Here is a 15620-nt window from a genome sequence, read left to right on the forward strand (position 1 = left end):
AGCTACTTCTTGCAATAACTAAACGTTCCCGGATTGACTTATTAATGTGGAATAATTAGCGGTGTGAGAGACCCTAGTTACAGCTCTACAGCGTGAAGACCAAACAACCAAGTAGCTTAAAAGGAAAAAGATCAGAGACCAAAAGCCAACAGAACCTAAATAAGAGGGACAACAAACTGCAGTTCAATAACTGTCTTTATCTTCTTGCATGAAGATATTTCCTTTTCCTAGATTAGTTCTCAATGTCATTTGAGATATTTTGTAAAGTTCTTTTGTATAGATACTTCACAAATCAAAGTATTCAGGGTGGATTTCTATACATTTGTAAAGTTATTTTGATCTTAAACCTAAGGGTGATTTTACCACTTTTCAAGTCAACAGACTAGAGAAAGTAATAAAAAGGTTGCACTAGAGGATTCATGAGATGAGCTATTGCAGTGAAGTATCTTCTTTGTTTGATTTTGTTACCTTCTTATGTGTTTCATAAACTTAATTGTTTTCCAAATTTGAATGAATTAATTGGAAATATCACTCAGAATTTGTTTAAGTACACCCTGTTTTTCACAGTTATTCATTTATATGTTTTCCTCTGATACCTGGATTTGATAACCCTTAATTTCTCTCCCATCCTAGTTGACCTCTTTCATTCTCTTCATGATCTGGCCTAGGGAACCCTTAATTTCTCCCTGGATCCGATTGGAAACCATTTCACCTTCAAGCCTTTGAGATCTATAGTAACTCCTCTATCTTTCCCTTTAGACACTGTTTTTAGAACTTAATCGAATCTTGTTTGTCTGACATTTGACCCCATAGCCCAATGGTAAAGGACAACCCTTTTTCATCTAAGTAAGTGATCCTTTTTTCATCTAAGTGATCCCACCACCCAAATTCAAATAGAAAACCTAAGCACAATCATAACTAGCCTAAAATCAATTAACTAAAACAAAGTTAAATCATAAAGAGAGAGCCCTCTCTAAGATTAGGAAGGCTAGGTCCTGATCTCCAAAAGTGGTTTGTGGTTACCTCTATCATTTCTTTTTCTAACAACTTTGAAGAAATTTTGGAGTGGTAATAGGGGAATTTCATCTCTTGGAGTAGGATTTCTGATCCTCTGGCACTGATCACACTGACTAATGTACTTCTTCACATCCTGATGAAGAGTGGGCCAATAATAGCCCGCTTGTAACATTTTGAATGTTGTCCTCTTTGCCGCAAAGTGACCTCCACAAGGTCCATAAAGACAGGTAAGAAGGATGTCAAAAACTTCCTTTTCCCTTACACGCCTTCTCAAGATTTGATCTGGGCCAAGTTTGAAAAGATTGCCCCCAATCCAGGTGAAGGGGGCACTTTTCCTAACTATATTGCTCTTTTCTTGGAGGGCAAGTTTGGTGGGAACTGTGATGATACCAAACAGTTTTCTATATCAGCAAATCATGGGGAGGGAACTAAAATAGCAAACAAATGCTCGTCTGGTAACTGGTCATCCATCATTCCTCCATCTACAGGTAGATTCATCCTAGATAGAAAGTTTGCAACAACATTTTCCTTACCCGGCTTATCAACAATATTTAGATCAAACTGATGTAATAAAAGCAACCGTCATATAATTCTAGCATTCACATCTGGTTTGTTCATTAAATATTTGATTGCAACATGGTCAGTATGCACAAATGTTTGATAGCCTGTAATGTAATGCCTAAATTTGTTTAATGAATGTTGTCACACGGAATAAGTCAATCTTGCAGACAAGATAGACCTTCCTAGAATCTAAAGAAGACCTAATGACAAGCAAACCAATCAGACACTATCTTTCTCTAAATATGATTTTATAAACAAAGGCAAACAAGTTTTTTAGGCCTACCTTAGGAACAACGCAAGTTTGTGGATGCCCTTGCTCCTTCGATCCAAATGAGCTCCTTTGTTGTAAATCTACAAATACAAACAAGCAAACAAATTAAATAGCACCTAAAAAGCCAATATCATAAAACATATTTAACATGAAAGTCAAGGAATTCATGAAACAAATAACATGAGACACTTGTTGAGAAAAATGAGTTTGATTGTATTAATTCAAAAGAAGAAGAACTTTACAACCTGTGCCTTGACGTTGTACAAGCTTCTCCCAGGGTCCAGCAAGAAGTCTCCTCTACTTTGACAAGTTTCACTCTCTTCCCAATGAAGCCCAAAAGGTATGTGATCTCTCCTCTTAAGCTCAACTAGGAAGTCTTAATTTCACCAGCATTTACCTTAAAAAATGTTCAGCTTCTAACCTCTCTAGCAACCAGCCCAATGCCTGAATTTATAGTGCAATGGAGGGAAGTTACTAGGTCCTCCTTCAAAGGAATAAAGCCCTCTTTCAAATGGATAGCTCCTCTCATCAAGGGATTAGCTCCTTCTCTTTTGGGATGCATGAACCACCTAAGAGCGGCAAATCCACGTCAAAATTCCTTCTAGATTCATCTAGAATTAACCCAAAGTGAGTTTTTTAGAATAAACTTGTGCCTTTTTTACTTTCACAGGGGTCTACACCCACACCTTTAGGGACAGAGCGGGCAGGTCCGCGACTTTTGTAAACAGAAGGTGTGGAACCGCAGGTAACAGTGAGAGAAAGTGTGGAACCAGAGTTTTATTGATTTTCAATGTCTTTCCCTCAATTTCAAAGCTTGACTTGAAGAGCTGAGGCCTGAGACTTGCTTAGGAGGACAGTACAAGTGATGATAGACCCATACTGACTCCAAATAATCATGGTGACGATATTTTTGTGTAATAGATTGCCCCCTAAAGTGCGAAGTCTGTAGTAGATGAGGATTTCATTTATCATTTAGGAAGAGTGTTATAGACATTTTTGGACACTACAATGCCAAACATGAAATTTCCATAAACCAAGGGCTCCTAAGTCCCTAAAAGTGTTGTTCTAACCCCTAAAGGAACAAGGTCAACTGATTACAGCTTCTCCCAGAAGTTCTCCATGAAAAACTGCTCAAAACTGGTCAAAACGGGATCATTTCAGTTGCTCCATAGGCAAAGCGCGTTGCATCTCACCTAAATACACTGTGTGGGTGCTTTGCATTTCAAAAATCCTTTCTATGGGGTGCGATGGGCGAGAAGTGACAAATGGCAGTGTCATTTCGTGAGGTGGAGAGGCATGGAAACTTCCAGAAACTTCTCCTGTGACACTTGCCTCTCTGAATTCGACCAAAGATGAGTAAGAGATCATCAATCTCCAAGTGGAAGAAAGAAATATCAGAGGGAAGACACTAATCAAATCACAAGCTGACTCATCTTCCTTACAGATATCTATATATGGATCCCTCATCCCAGAGATCCAGAGGCTGGAATTTTGCATATTGTAAGGAATTGTTGTTGGTTTCTTGAGACAACATCAGATTGTTGGGTGATCTAAGCTTTGTATGAGGTGAAGAGGGGCTTCCTTGCTGAGAGGATGATGCTGGGTCAGAACAACTAGTTGTAACTCCCTTGGCTCTTTCTTGTTTATCAATAAAAGCTATTCAAGTTTTCCTCCATACTCTTGTGTCATTTATGTTTTATGCATTTGTATGGTCAATTTACATCTGATCCTAGATTGTTTATGATTATAGATCCATGTTCTTGTATAGTGCTATGCTACTGTGATCTTACAGGTACTTTGTGAAGCTAGGCATACAAGGGAGCAAGTAGCAAAAGACTATCAAGAGAGAGAGGAACCGCACTAGGAGATTAGTGCAAGACAGAGGTTGGTATTCTTTGTTCTTCTCTCATTTATATTTCATAAACGAAAAACAAAAGTAGCTTTACTTTGTTTGTTTCTAAGGTAGCTACCACACCTTAGTGGGATAAGCAGTTCTGTGTAGACACTTTTCCCTGTAACAAAGAGTGAAGTACTTTATCATTTTTAGGATCATCTTGTGGAGAGCTTGGTTGGAGACTATAAAAACATTCAATGCAAGATATATATATATATATATATATATATATATATATATATATATATATATATATATATATATATATATATATATATGAGATCATATCATCGCTGAGGTAGGAATTCCCATACTCAGATCAAAACTGGCTTAGAAAACTAACTACTGCTCTGATACAAGAATGATCTTGTAAAACATCACAAGTATAGACTCATGTGGATACAGTATGGACGCAGCCATCTATTTATGAATAGTCCATTATATAATGAATACAAAAATTCCTCGTAGCCTGGATTGTGGAAACTAGATCCAGGGTCTTCATTTCTACTTCCCGAAACAGTACAATTCTATCTATGCGAATGAATGTGTTGGAGTCAAACATGGTAGAAACCTCTTGATTACCAGTCAATGATGTAAACTGTTAACGAGTGTGAGAGAAACCACCAGTGATGTCAATGTCTCTCAAAGTACCCAGTACAATCTATGAGATGTGAATAAATGTGTTGATGTCGAACATGTCACAGAATCCTTTGATCGTAGGTCAATGATGCAACCTGTTGTCAAAGGTGAGAAACCTACCATTGAGGCATGCAGATGCCAAGGTACTGACGATTTCTAGATCATCTTTCTAGATAATGAGTTGAAGTTGATAGAAAGCGATCCGTCGTAGGCAATCCCACAACACGAAATCATAGATCAAGTTGAAGAAATTTAGTTGCAAGGACTGACTCAGGGATGGCCAAGATGGATGACAGATATTTTGCAGATGAATGGCTTATTGGCAGTGACCTCTTGAGCACATAACGACACGATAGATGGCTTGGTGAAAATTGACCCAAAGTTAATACCCAAAAACCGGCTGAAGACTTTCAATGTGGTTTGATCAACTATTAGGCAAAGGATTTCCCAACCCAGGTGAATAAAAGTGTCGTGTTCAAGAGTGGTTACAAAGTATGACAAACAGGCTCATTTTTCTCTCTTTTCCCCCACCATTTCTGGCAAGTACCTCTTTATTTTTGACAAGCTTGAGGAGGATAACATTTGCTTGATTATAAGCTCATCCTTCGGATGAGTCCAACTTAGTTTAAATTCAAACCCGAAGAAGGAGTGGTTCGTTCCTATTTGTAATTGAACAGGTCCTTTACTGTGAAATTTTAACGAGTCCATTATAGGAGAAACTCGGCGTTATTCAATTTTAGAGAGTCTAAAAAAACTTAAGAAGACTCCAGGGTTGACATTTTTGTAAATTTGTGTCTCCCAAGCCCGAAAAAGTATAAAATAATACTTGAGAGAACCGTTTGATCTTTATGACCAAGGAGTACTATTCGCAATTAGTGTCCCTGATCCAAAAAAGTAAAAAAGCGATCAACGACACGTCGTTTTATAACCAATATCGAATTTGAAATGACAAAAATCCGGCAATCTTTTCATGTTTTTACGGTCAGAAAAGAGCTGTAAGTGGACTGTCTTTTAATTTCGTTTTAACGAGTTTAAAAGAAAAACTCAGTGATCTTTTCATGTTTTAGGAGTCAGAAAAGAGCTTAAAGGTGACTCTAAATGTTTTTTCGTCGAAAATGATAGATTTCGCCTGAATAACCATTTATCCTGAACAAAAACACAAACATTACTCATACCTATTTGAAATGGATAAAAATGTTGCAAAAATACCTTTCCAAAGTGAAACATAAACAAATTTGCAATTTATTTACTCAAAAAACTTATAAAAAGGGGCTTCGTCAATTCATTTTTACCGTTTGAGTTTTGGGTGAGAAAATAGTGCTTTTGTTCAGAAAACTTCCTGGGAAGATTGCGGAAAATCCAATCGTTGGAATCGAACGCCGTCTTCTCCAGGTAATCCACATCATCCTACTCTTCATTTTTAACCGTTTCATTTCTTGTTTTAGGCTTTCATTTCATTTTTTGGAGGGTTTTTAGGCTTAACACCCGCGCGCGGGGACCCGCAGGTGTACCACTGCTGGCCCGCGGACCGCGACTTTTTCTCCATTGGGAAAAAGTCAGGGGTCTGCACCTTCCATGTAGACATGGTGCGGACCCACGCACTGTGTCTAACCTGGAGGGTGCGGTCCCCACTGCAAGGGTTTTTAATCCAAAATTTCTCAAAATTGGCCCAAACAAAATAATTTCTAACATTCTAATTTATCTTTTTACTTGATGTAGAGAGTACATCATACTAGATTGGCATGAATGAGAGCATGAGGACGTGGATGCTGCCGCATGGAATCATCAACCTTCGCTTGATGCTTTGAAGGCGTGTGGCTTGTACAAATTCTGGGCCATACTTGGCATGAGGGCCCAGGTGGATTTCTTACAGTGGCTGGTTGACAGATGGAGCATACAGGACTAGTGCTTCTTCATTGGTGGCCACCAGCTCGAAATCGAGCCAGCAGAAATATATTTCTTGACTGGTTTGCCTAAGAGAGGCGAAGACTTGACTCTATTTGGGGCTAGGCAAGGTGGCCAGTCTGTCGATAGCCTCCGGCTAGAGTTCTACAACAGCTAGGCTAGAGACAAAGGGATAGACATAAAAACCATATCCCTTCCTGAACTCATGGTGATCACGTTTACTGTCACCAGACTTTGCGGAAGTGCCGCATTACATATTGCCACTAGATCCCAGATGCGTATGGCAGTTGCTTGCTTTCGAGGCACCATCCTCAACTGGTGCGATGCTGTGTTGGCCAATGTGAAAGGCCAATTTACCAGAGCCAAGAACGGACAACTAAAGACCTTTGGTTATGGGGCTTTGGTTGTGAGTTTTGGTTTGGAGAGGGTTCCCATGTTGATCCCGCAGCACCTTACTGTTGGAGCTGGGCTTCCTCGAGAGCCCAAACTGATGCGATGGGTTGCAGTTATGGCCCGTCATTCGGACGAGAGGACAGAGGTTGCTTGATTCAAACCTGAGTATTTCCAATGGTTGGAAAACTAGATTTTCCCTATTCAGGACTTCCCTTATGCTGGGTTAGATTTTCGTGGTGACCCAGACATGGCTCTTCCACCAGGAGAGCAGTGGGATGACTCAGGTAAAATCATTTTCAACATTTTTCCTATTTATTTATTTTTTTTTTTTATTTTTTTTTTCCATCGTCCCAAAACTGATAGTAAAAGTTTCAAATGCAGATGTGGGTCCACAGCGACCAACCACTCTCCGGCCTTACGAGAGGAAACAACCAGTTGAAGCCGTGCCAGCCCCACAGGACGAATCAACAGAGGTTTTGGCCGAGTTGGAGGGTCATCTCGAGCGCTTGACAGGAGATATTCCGGAGACCACTATAGACGACATTCCTCGTCGGCTTCAGCACTATGTGATTGGGGTCCCAAGACCTTTTAGGAGGTTCCTTTGCAAGGTGGCCCGTGCAGTGGTTTCTTATCGAGATCATCACCAGTGATAGGATGATCGCCTATTGTGGGCACATATGACATTTTGTTTTTTGTACTTATCATTTTTGCCGATCATAAGGTGTTTTTCAACCTATGATCGAGGACGATGTATTTTTTGACACACTCCTATATATATATATATATCACTATTACCGGCTTATCTTGTAAATCATGTTATGGGATGGTTTTAAATTTACATGTATGATTATTGCAAATGTCTACTTAAAATTCGAGAAGCAAATGCATCTGCTAATGTATTTAAAGATCTTGGAATATGCTGATATTCAATATAATCAAATTCATGTTCCAAGAGACGCACTCTCAAAAATAATCTTAATAACACTGGATTTCTAATGGAATACACTCTATTAAGCTGTAATACAACGAGTTCAGAATCTAACCTCACTATCAAACTTTGAATCCCAAATGAATTAGATTCAGATAATAACTCAATCATTGCACTATACTCGGCAATGTTGTTTGTTGTTTGACCGAGGCTTAGCCCATGCATAGAGACTAACTCGTCAGAGGGCGAATAGATAACCCAAGCTGCGGAAGAAATGTTCCGTGTACTACGACAAGCACCATCAGCGAAACCAATGTATGTTTGGAGAGGCATCGACATCTGCAATATCAAGAGTAAAACCAAGATAAGCAGGAATAATGACGAAAAACGCTCTCTAAGCTAAGCACACTGTTTAAACTAAAACACACCAGCTAGAAAGAAAAGCTATCCTAACTAAAAATCTCCATACCCATTCTTTAAGCATAATACCTCTTCAAGTAAAGACCATTTCTGGGTTTACCCAAAGAGTCCCCGTCAAAGTCTACCAAATCATAGGCCCCTTTTGCTAGCTTTCGCTTGACAACATAGGGACCATGCCACATAGGAATGAATTTTCGAGTGCCTAATTTATCATTAGCTTGATCGTAAACTAAGACTACATCTCCTTCCGAAAAGTTTTGAGGGGTCACATTTCGATCATACTGAGCTTTCATACGTTTTGCGTGAGTCTCGATCGCCAATGCAGCATCACGTCGATTCTCATCTAATTGCGCCAAGTATAACAAACGATTTTCCTCTTCGGAAGTGGCTGGAAGTAACTCGATGGCCATTTGCAGTGACAGGATTTTGCATTCAATGGGTAACAGAGCTTCCAAACCATATACTAGTTGGAAAGGAGTGAACCCTGTTGATGTTTTTACTGAAGTTCGGTACGCCCAAAGTGTTACAGGGAAAAGTGTCTATTTAGAATTGCTCTATCCCACTAAGGTGTGACAGCTACCTTAGAAACAAATAGAGAAAAGCTACTTATGTTTTTCCTTTATGAGTTATAGATAGAGAGGAATAGAAAGACCAACCTCTGTCTTGCGCTAATCCTTTGATTCGATCCCTCTCTCCTTTGATAGTCCCCGGCTACCTGCTCCCTTTCACGCCCAACTTCACAAAGTACCTGTAAGATCACAGAAGCATAGCACTATACAAAGACATGGATCTATATTCATAAACAATCTAGGATCAGATGTAGATTGACCATACAAATATAACAAGCATCAATGATACAAAAGCATGGAGGAAAACTCAAATAGCTTTTATTGATAAACAAGAAAAGATCCAGGAGGAGTTACAACCAATTGTTCCGACCCAGCATCAACCTCCCAGCAAAGAAGCCCCTCTTCACCTCAAACAAAGCTTAGATCACCCAACAATCTGATGTTTTATCTCTAGAAACCAACAACAATTCCTTACAATATGCAAAATTCTAGCCCCTAACCTCTGGATCTCTAGGATGAGAGATCTATATATAGATATTTGCAGAGGTGTGAGTCAACTCTAGGTTTTTTATTAGTGTCTTCTCTATGATAGTTCTTGATGCCACTTGGAGATCTCATTGATCTCTTACTCATCCTTGGGCGATTCTGAGAGGCAAGTGTCCCAGGAGAAGTTTCTGGAAGATTCCATGATCATCCACCTCGCAAACTATCTCCGCCACTTGTCTTTTCTCGTCCATCGCACCCCATAGAAGGGCTTTTTGAAATGCAACGCACTTCCCATGTGTACAAGGTCCAATGCATCGCACTCTGGCCATGGAGCAAGTGCAATGATCCAGTTTTGACCAGTTCTGAGTAGTTTTTCATGGAGAACTTCTGGGAGAAGCTGTAATCTGTTGACCTTGTTCCTTTAGGGGTTAGAACAACACTTTTAGGGACTTAGGAGCCCTTGGTTTATGGAAATTTCATGCTTGGGGTTGTAGGGCCCAAAAATGTCTATAACAGTTGCCCGCTAAAGCATGAGGTCGTTAATCTTTTGGTGTCAGGTGAAATGCTTTATTATGAGGATCCGAAGTTCTTTCAATGCTGGGAGGAGACCTGTAATAAGATACAATACAATACATTATCTTCATAATATTTTCATGATCTAGCTGAGGCGGGCATTCCCATGCTTAGCTTTATAAATTCATTTTCATGTACATAGGACAGACAATCGTCTGAGTGTAGACTGATGATTCTGATAGAGCCATCATCCTTCTGATTGGATGATCATCTGTGCAGCAATGATGTACATTTGATGTCTTTATTTTCCCTGAATATATATTGCAGCCCAGATGGATGAAATTAGATCCGGGGTCTTCAATCTCGTTCGATCTTCACTCAGAGTACAAGTCAATCCATGTAAGAAATGTTCTGAAGTCTAACATCGAAAGACATCGCTTGATTACCAGCCAATGATGTAAACTGTTAACAAGTGCGAGAGGAATCACTGATAATGATAATGACCCTCAAGGTACTGCAGTACAATTCACGTGGTGTGAATAAAGGACTTGGCGTTGAACACCACACAAAATATTTCGGTCGAAGGCCATTGATGTAAACCTGTCGCCGGAAGTGAGAAACTTGCCATTGAGGCATGCAAGCTTCAAAGTACTGAATGGGGTGTTCCTAGATCAACTTCTTGGATAATGAGTTGATGTCGACAAGAAGTGATCCGTCACTGGAGGGCCTTAATGAATCCCACATCAATGACATGGAACGGAGCAAATGATTTTAATGGAGGTGAAAACGATCTGGTGATATAAGGTTTAGGGTGGCGGTCATGAAAGAATGGAGTATAATGTATGGTAGTGGGTGAGACAGGTGAATTCTCTGAATGACTTCTCTTGAACATATCGGCGACACTGATGTGATGGCTTGGTAGCATTAACCCCAAATGTGGATGGTATGGCGTGACCATGGTGATGTGACCGGTGAATGAAACAACCCAATCCGACTCGGACATGGAGTGGAAGTGTCATGTTCAAGAGTGACTTGCTACCAACAGAGTTTCTTCAAGTTTTCTTCCCAATTTTCCCCAGTCATTGCTGACCAGTACCTCTTTATTTTTGCCAAGCTTGAGGAGGATAACATGTGCTTGTTCTATAATTTGCCCTTCAGGCAAACCCATCGCTATGTTTTAATGAGCCTAGCGATAGTGAAACTCGTTCTCGTCTATAGACAAGTTTGTCACTATTGATCTTTTTAACGAGTTTAATGACAAATATAACTCGGTCCTTTTCAATTTTAGAGAGTCTGAAAAGGAACGTAAAGGTAACTCCAAAATTCCTTTTTCGTCATCTAATCCCTTAATTCCGAAAAAGTATAAAACAATACAGAAGGGATGAATTTTCGATACTTTTAACGAGCCGAACAAAACAAGCGCTCGATCGTTTTGTGTAATAATCCCTCATGTCCAAAAAAGATTAAAATATAGAGGAGGGATAACACTTCCTGTCCCTTTAAGGAGCTGGAGAGGCCAATGGCTCGGCAATCTTTTCATATTTTACGAGTCAGTTGAAAAGAGCTTAAAGGAGACTCGTCTTTTGAGGAACGAGTTATAAAACGGGTAGCAGCTGATTCCAGGTAAGGTTTGGAATTTTCCAATCATGGCAGTGTCACAAGGATGGCTAGTGAAATCACTCTTCGTAGCTGTTCCTCAAAATGGGTAAACAATCAAATGGAGGTGAATGATCAGCCAATGAAAAAGTGGAGGTGATGGTGCAAACACGACCAAGGCTTTAACAACCGAAGTACTACATTCACGATGGTTATTTACCAGGGAATAGTTCATTTTTTAACGAGCTTAAATGCGGGTGGAAACATTTGCTCATGTCTTATGTTTATTTTTTTAACGAGCTTGAACTATGTGCTAAAACTGCTCGATGCGCGTTTATTTTTTAAACGAGCTTGAACGTTGTGATAACACTGCTCGATCAATCCAGTCGTGTGATAAGAATGTCTCATATAAAACGGAAACTTTTAGAGTTTTGCCCCACATCCTTTCTTTACACAAGTTAGGAGACGACCAATCCTATGAGTTTAAAGGGTTAGAGGTCCTAAAAATTTTAAAAATAAATAGTCGCTCTTTGCTTGCACTCCAAAAGGTTTGCATGCCCCAGGTATAAAACATATTTTCAAGCTTATGCCTTCTTTAGTCCGTTAAAACATTTGTTTTACCGAGAGAGGCCTACCTCTTACAGGTTACCCAAAGATTGTTCTATTCATAGCGCAAATAAAACACTTCTCCGGCGATGTCTACCGAGATAAACAAAGGTGAGCGGCGATACCCGCCAACTCACATAACTTTGACAAGAGAATCTTATTCCAGTCCAACTCCCCTTTCTAATCACGGACGGGAGTATGGAGGTCATATTCTCTCACGGAAACCTACCCTATACCCGAAGTTTTCCTGCCAAAGCAGACCAGGGTGCATGCCCCCTGGGTTTCAGTCATGTTCCCCGAATCACTCGCGCTCATCGGGAGGACGAACTAGAGATTGAGACATTTCTTACGTGAAAAGACCATTCAAGGATGCTATATGACTATTTGCTATGCGTGATCCGGGAAATGAAAGCTGGTCTACGAGCTTGACCACTCTTCCTTGGTGCGGAAAACACATCACTCTAAAGAGTGATGAGACAATGGCTCTCATGCAATAAATATAGTCTCGTCCAAGGAGTGAATTGTAATCTAGGGGTCCTTGAACTACCATTACGTTCATGTGAATGGTTTTCCCTCTCAATGTTATGGGCACATCGGGAAGGATCCCTAACGGTCGACTGGTTCCTTTATCAAAGCCTGTTAGATTTCTCATCTCAAGCAAAAGCGATGGCGAACCAAGCGCTTTCCAAGCAGTTGAGGAAAGGATACTCACAAAAGCCCCCTCATCTATGATGGTACCAGCCATAACCATTCTATATATTTGAACAATAATCCGGAATGGTATACTCGCCAGTAAACGGGGTCTGCCTAGTTGATTCCAGTCGAAGGAGACAACTAGGTTGCTTGGAGGTGGGACCGAATAGACGGCCGGGTACGACTCTGATGAACTTCCTTCCTGCGGTAAAGGAACGGGTAGATTGCCCCCATGTTCATTGGAGTCTGTGCTTATGAAAAGAATTTGGACGGTGTCATCCTTGTTCTCTTCAGTGACTGTATAATCTGAAGATGGAACCTTTGAAGGCAAGACCGGGTCAACTGCCGCCTCGACCTTTTGAATTTCGTCTAGCATGGATTCAGATGGTTTATCCTCAATCATAGGTGCTTCGGCCAACCACCTGGATGGGCCAACCGGATTTTCAACTAGTGACGGACTCGGCAAGAGTTTTTTATATCCAGGAGGAAGTCGCAACGGTGAAATCGGACGATCATCCAAAACTCTTTTAGCTTCATCTAAGAAGGGACAATGGTGGACAGCATGATCGCCTTTGCATAGTTTACAAGGAAATCTATATTTTCCTTTTTGTCCTGGGACTTCACTTTCACTAGTTGACGGTGTGTTTTCAACATGATCATCAGAGGTTGACGACACCGGGTTGTGCAAACGAGGAGACCAGTCCCTTAAGATCTGAGGGATGCAAGGTCAATCTCTGTGATAGTGGTCTCCTTTACAAATGACACATGGCGATTTAGGCCTGGTCGGTGCAGTGTGTGGATTTTCGTTAGACAACTCTCATTTGCCCCCATTCACTTTTGGCTCTTTCTTCTTCTTCTCATTCTTCTTCTTTTCCTTCTTCTCCTTAGGTACTTGAATTTTGGCTTTACCAGCCCCATCAAGCGAAGAGGAAGGAGGAGAGGAAGAATTAGAGGAAGTAGAAGGTTGGTGGGGAACTCTGGACTCGTCTAATTGCTGATTCGATTGTTCAGGAATTGTGGTGTTCTGGACGACAGAGGTTGAGAAGAGCCATACAGGCAAACCAATTGTCAGTCCTGGAAGCGACAATGTGGCCATATGGGGTGCACCAACATCTCCCCAAGAGGAGAAGGGACTAGGATTTCCTCCAAGGGGAATTCCTTGGTTGGTGGATTCCATTTTCTCAACCCAAGATCAATGTAGGAAAGGGGTAATGAATATTCCATTTAAAATAAATTTTAGACGCTTTGACACAACTTGTTTTTTCAGTTTTTAAGAGTCGAGAAAAAACAAAAGATGACTCTAGTCTCCTCCGATTTTTAATGAGCCTGAAGTGACAAGTGCTCAGATGGACCTTTTCCGTTAAGGAGTCTGAAAAGGAATGAAAGGGACTACTCTGGAAGTCTAGGTAGAGGGAGTACCAAACCAATCGCAAAACTGTAGAATACTTTTTACGGTACGACAATCAATCTTCTTGAATGCTGTGTTCAGTGCATTGTGATCGATAGGGCGGCAGACACGGCTTCCTATGGATAAAGGATTTAAGCCTATAGGGGTATCCCAAAATATACTCGACGGTACGTGGGAGCACAAATCCGTACTGACACTTATCATCTCAAAGTGGAGGAATCACCCAACCATCAGTGAGGACAACAGTTACCAGGATTTACGACGCCGGAATACGTCTCTAGCCTAGACCTCTAAATGTTGTGCGTTAAGTTCCAAAGCGTTGTTAGATTCATTGAATTTATTTTAAGTTGATCTTTCTTATGAAGTTTGCCTTTCGGGTTCACCACGAGATGTAGATGTAATTCCTAAATGCAATCTAAAGATGATAAACAAACGTTTTATCTTCTTTATGCAATGAAAATCCTAGCTACTAGGGAAAAAAAAGACAGAATCTTTTCACAAAGAGCAAAGAGCACACTGTAAATGCACTTTCCTAAATCAAGCCAAACAGACTGTCTATATGCAAATGCACATGCATGTATTTGTTTTCGACTTTCTTAGTATATGGATGCTAAAAAGAAAGTTGATGTACAAATCTGAATTTCTTTTCAAGCGACAAATATAAACAAGCTTCTTTTCGAAATCAAAAATAGAGATGATTACGACACCTTACGATTTTGAAATGAATACTTGTTTTTGACACTAGAAAATTACAAATTCAGACCAAAGGCAATAGTAACAGGATAATCGACCATCAACAACAATCAAACTTTCTCCTACAATCGAAATCTACACTTGCGACAGATTCAAATCAAAGGACGACAGTACGACTATGCTACTTTTGCAAAGGAAAACTGTAAATGACTCAACAAACACACAAAAACATCTACAGTTCTTTTGTACAAAGGAGGTGGAATAACAGCAAGGAAAAGGGGTTTCAAACATACATATACTGATCACAGGCAGCAAAATTCAGGAATAGAACTGGAAAGAATGATCCACAGAAGCCACAACTGCATAGAGCCAGTCTGATCAGCGCACCTGTAACACAGAGAATTCGAAATGCAGTGCAGGTTGTCCACTCGGGAAGTGCGCTGAAATTCAGAATCTCTGAACAATACCTGCGCTGGGGCAGAAACGAGACTCTATTCGGATTCCGGGTCACAGTTTGCAGTTCAGTTCTTGGTTTTTGGCCGAGTAAAAAGCAATCAGTAATGCAACAATCAGGGGTAGATCTAAGGAGGATCTAAGAGCTATCACAAGGGCAATCAGATAGTTTGTGAATCAGTTGTTTAAATCATAAACAGATCCAGTGGATGGATTGAAGCAGCAGTTATCTACTTTGCATTTGTTATGGCAAATGCAGTTCGAATGCTACTTGTAAGTTTATGAAACAAACAACAAAGAATGATAAAAAAACAAACTAATTATCTCCCCAACGGAGTCGCCATTTTGTTACAAGGAAAAGTGTCTATTTAGAACTGCTCTATCCCACTATGGTGTGATAGCTGCCTTAGAAACAAACAGAGAAAAGCTACTTATGTTTTTCCTTTATGAGTTATAGATAGAGAGGAATATAAAGACCAACCTCTGTCTTGTGCTAATCCTTTGATTCGATCCCTCTCTCCTTTGATAGTCCCCGGCTACCTGCTCCCTTTCACGCCCAGCTTCACAAAGTACTT

The sequence above is a fragment of the Pinus tabuliformis genome, chromosome Q (assembly GCF_031772625.1).
Source record: "Pinus tabuliformis cultivar Carrire ecotype Pingquan chromosome Q, CPIR1, whole genome shotgun sequence".
In the NCBI taxonomy this organism is placed as follows: Eukaryota; Viridiplantae; Streptophyta; class Pinopsida; order Pinales; family Pinaceae; genus Pinus; species Pinus tabuliformis.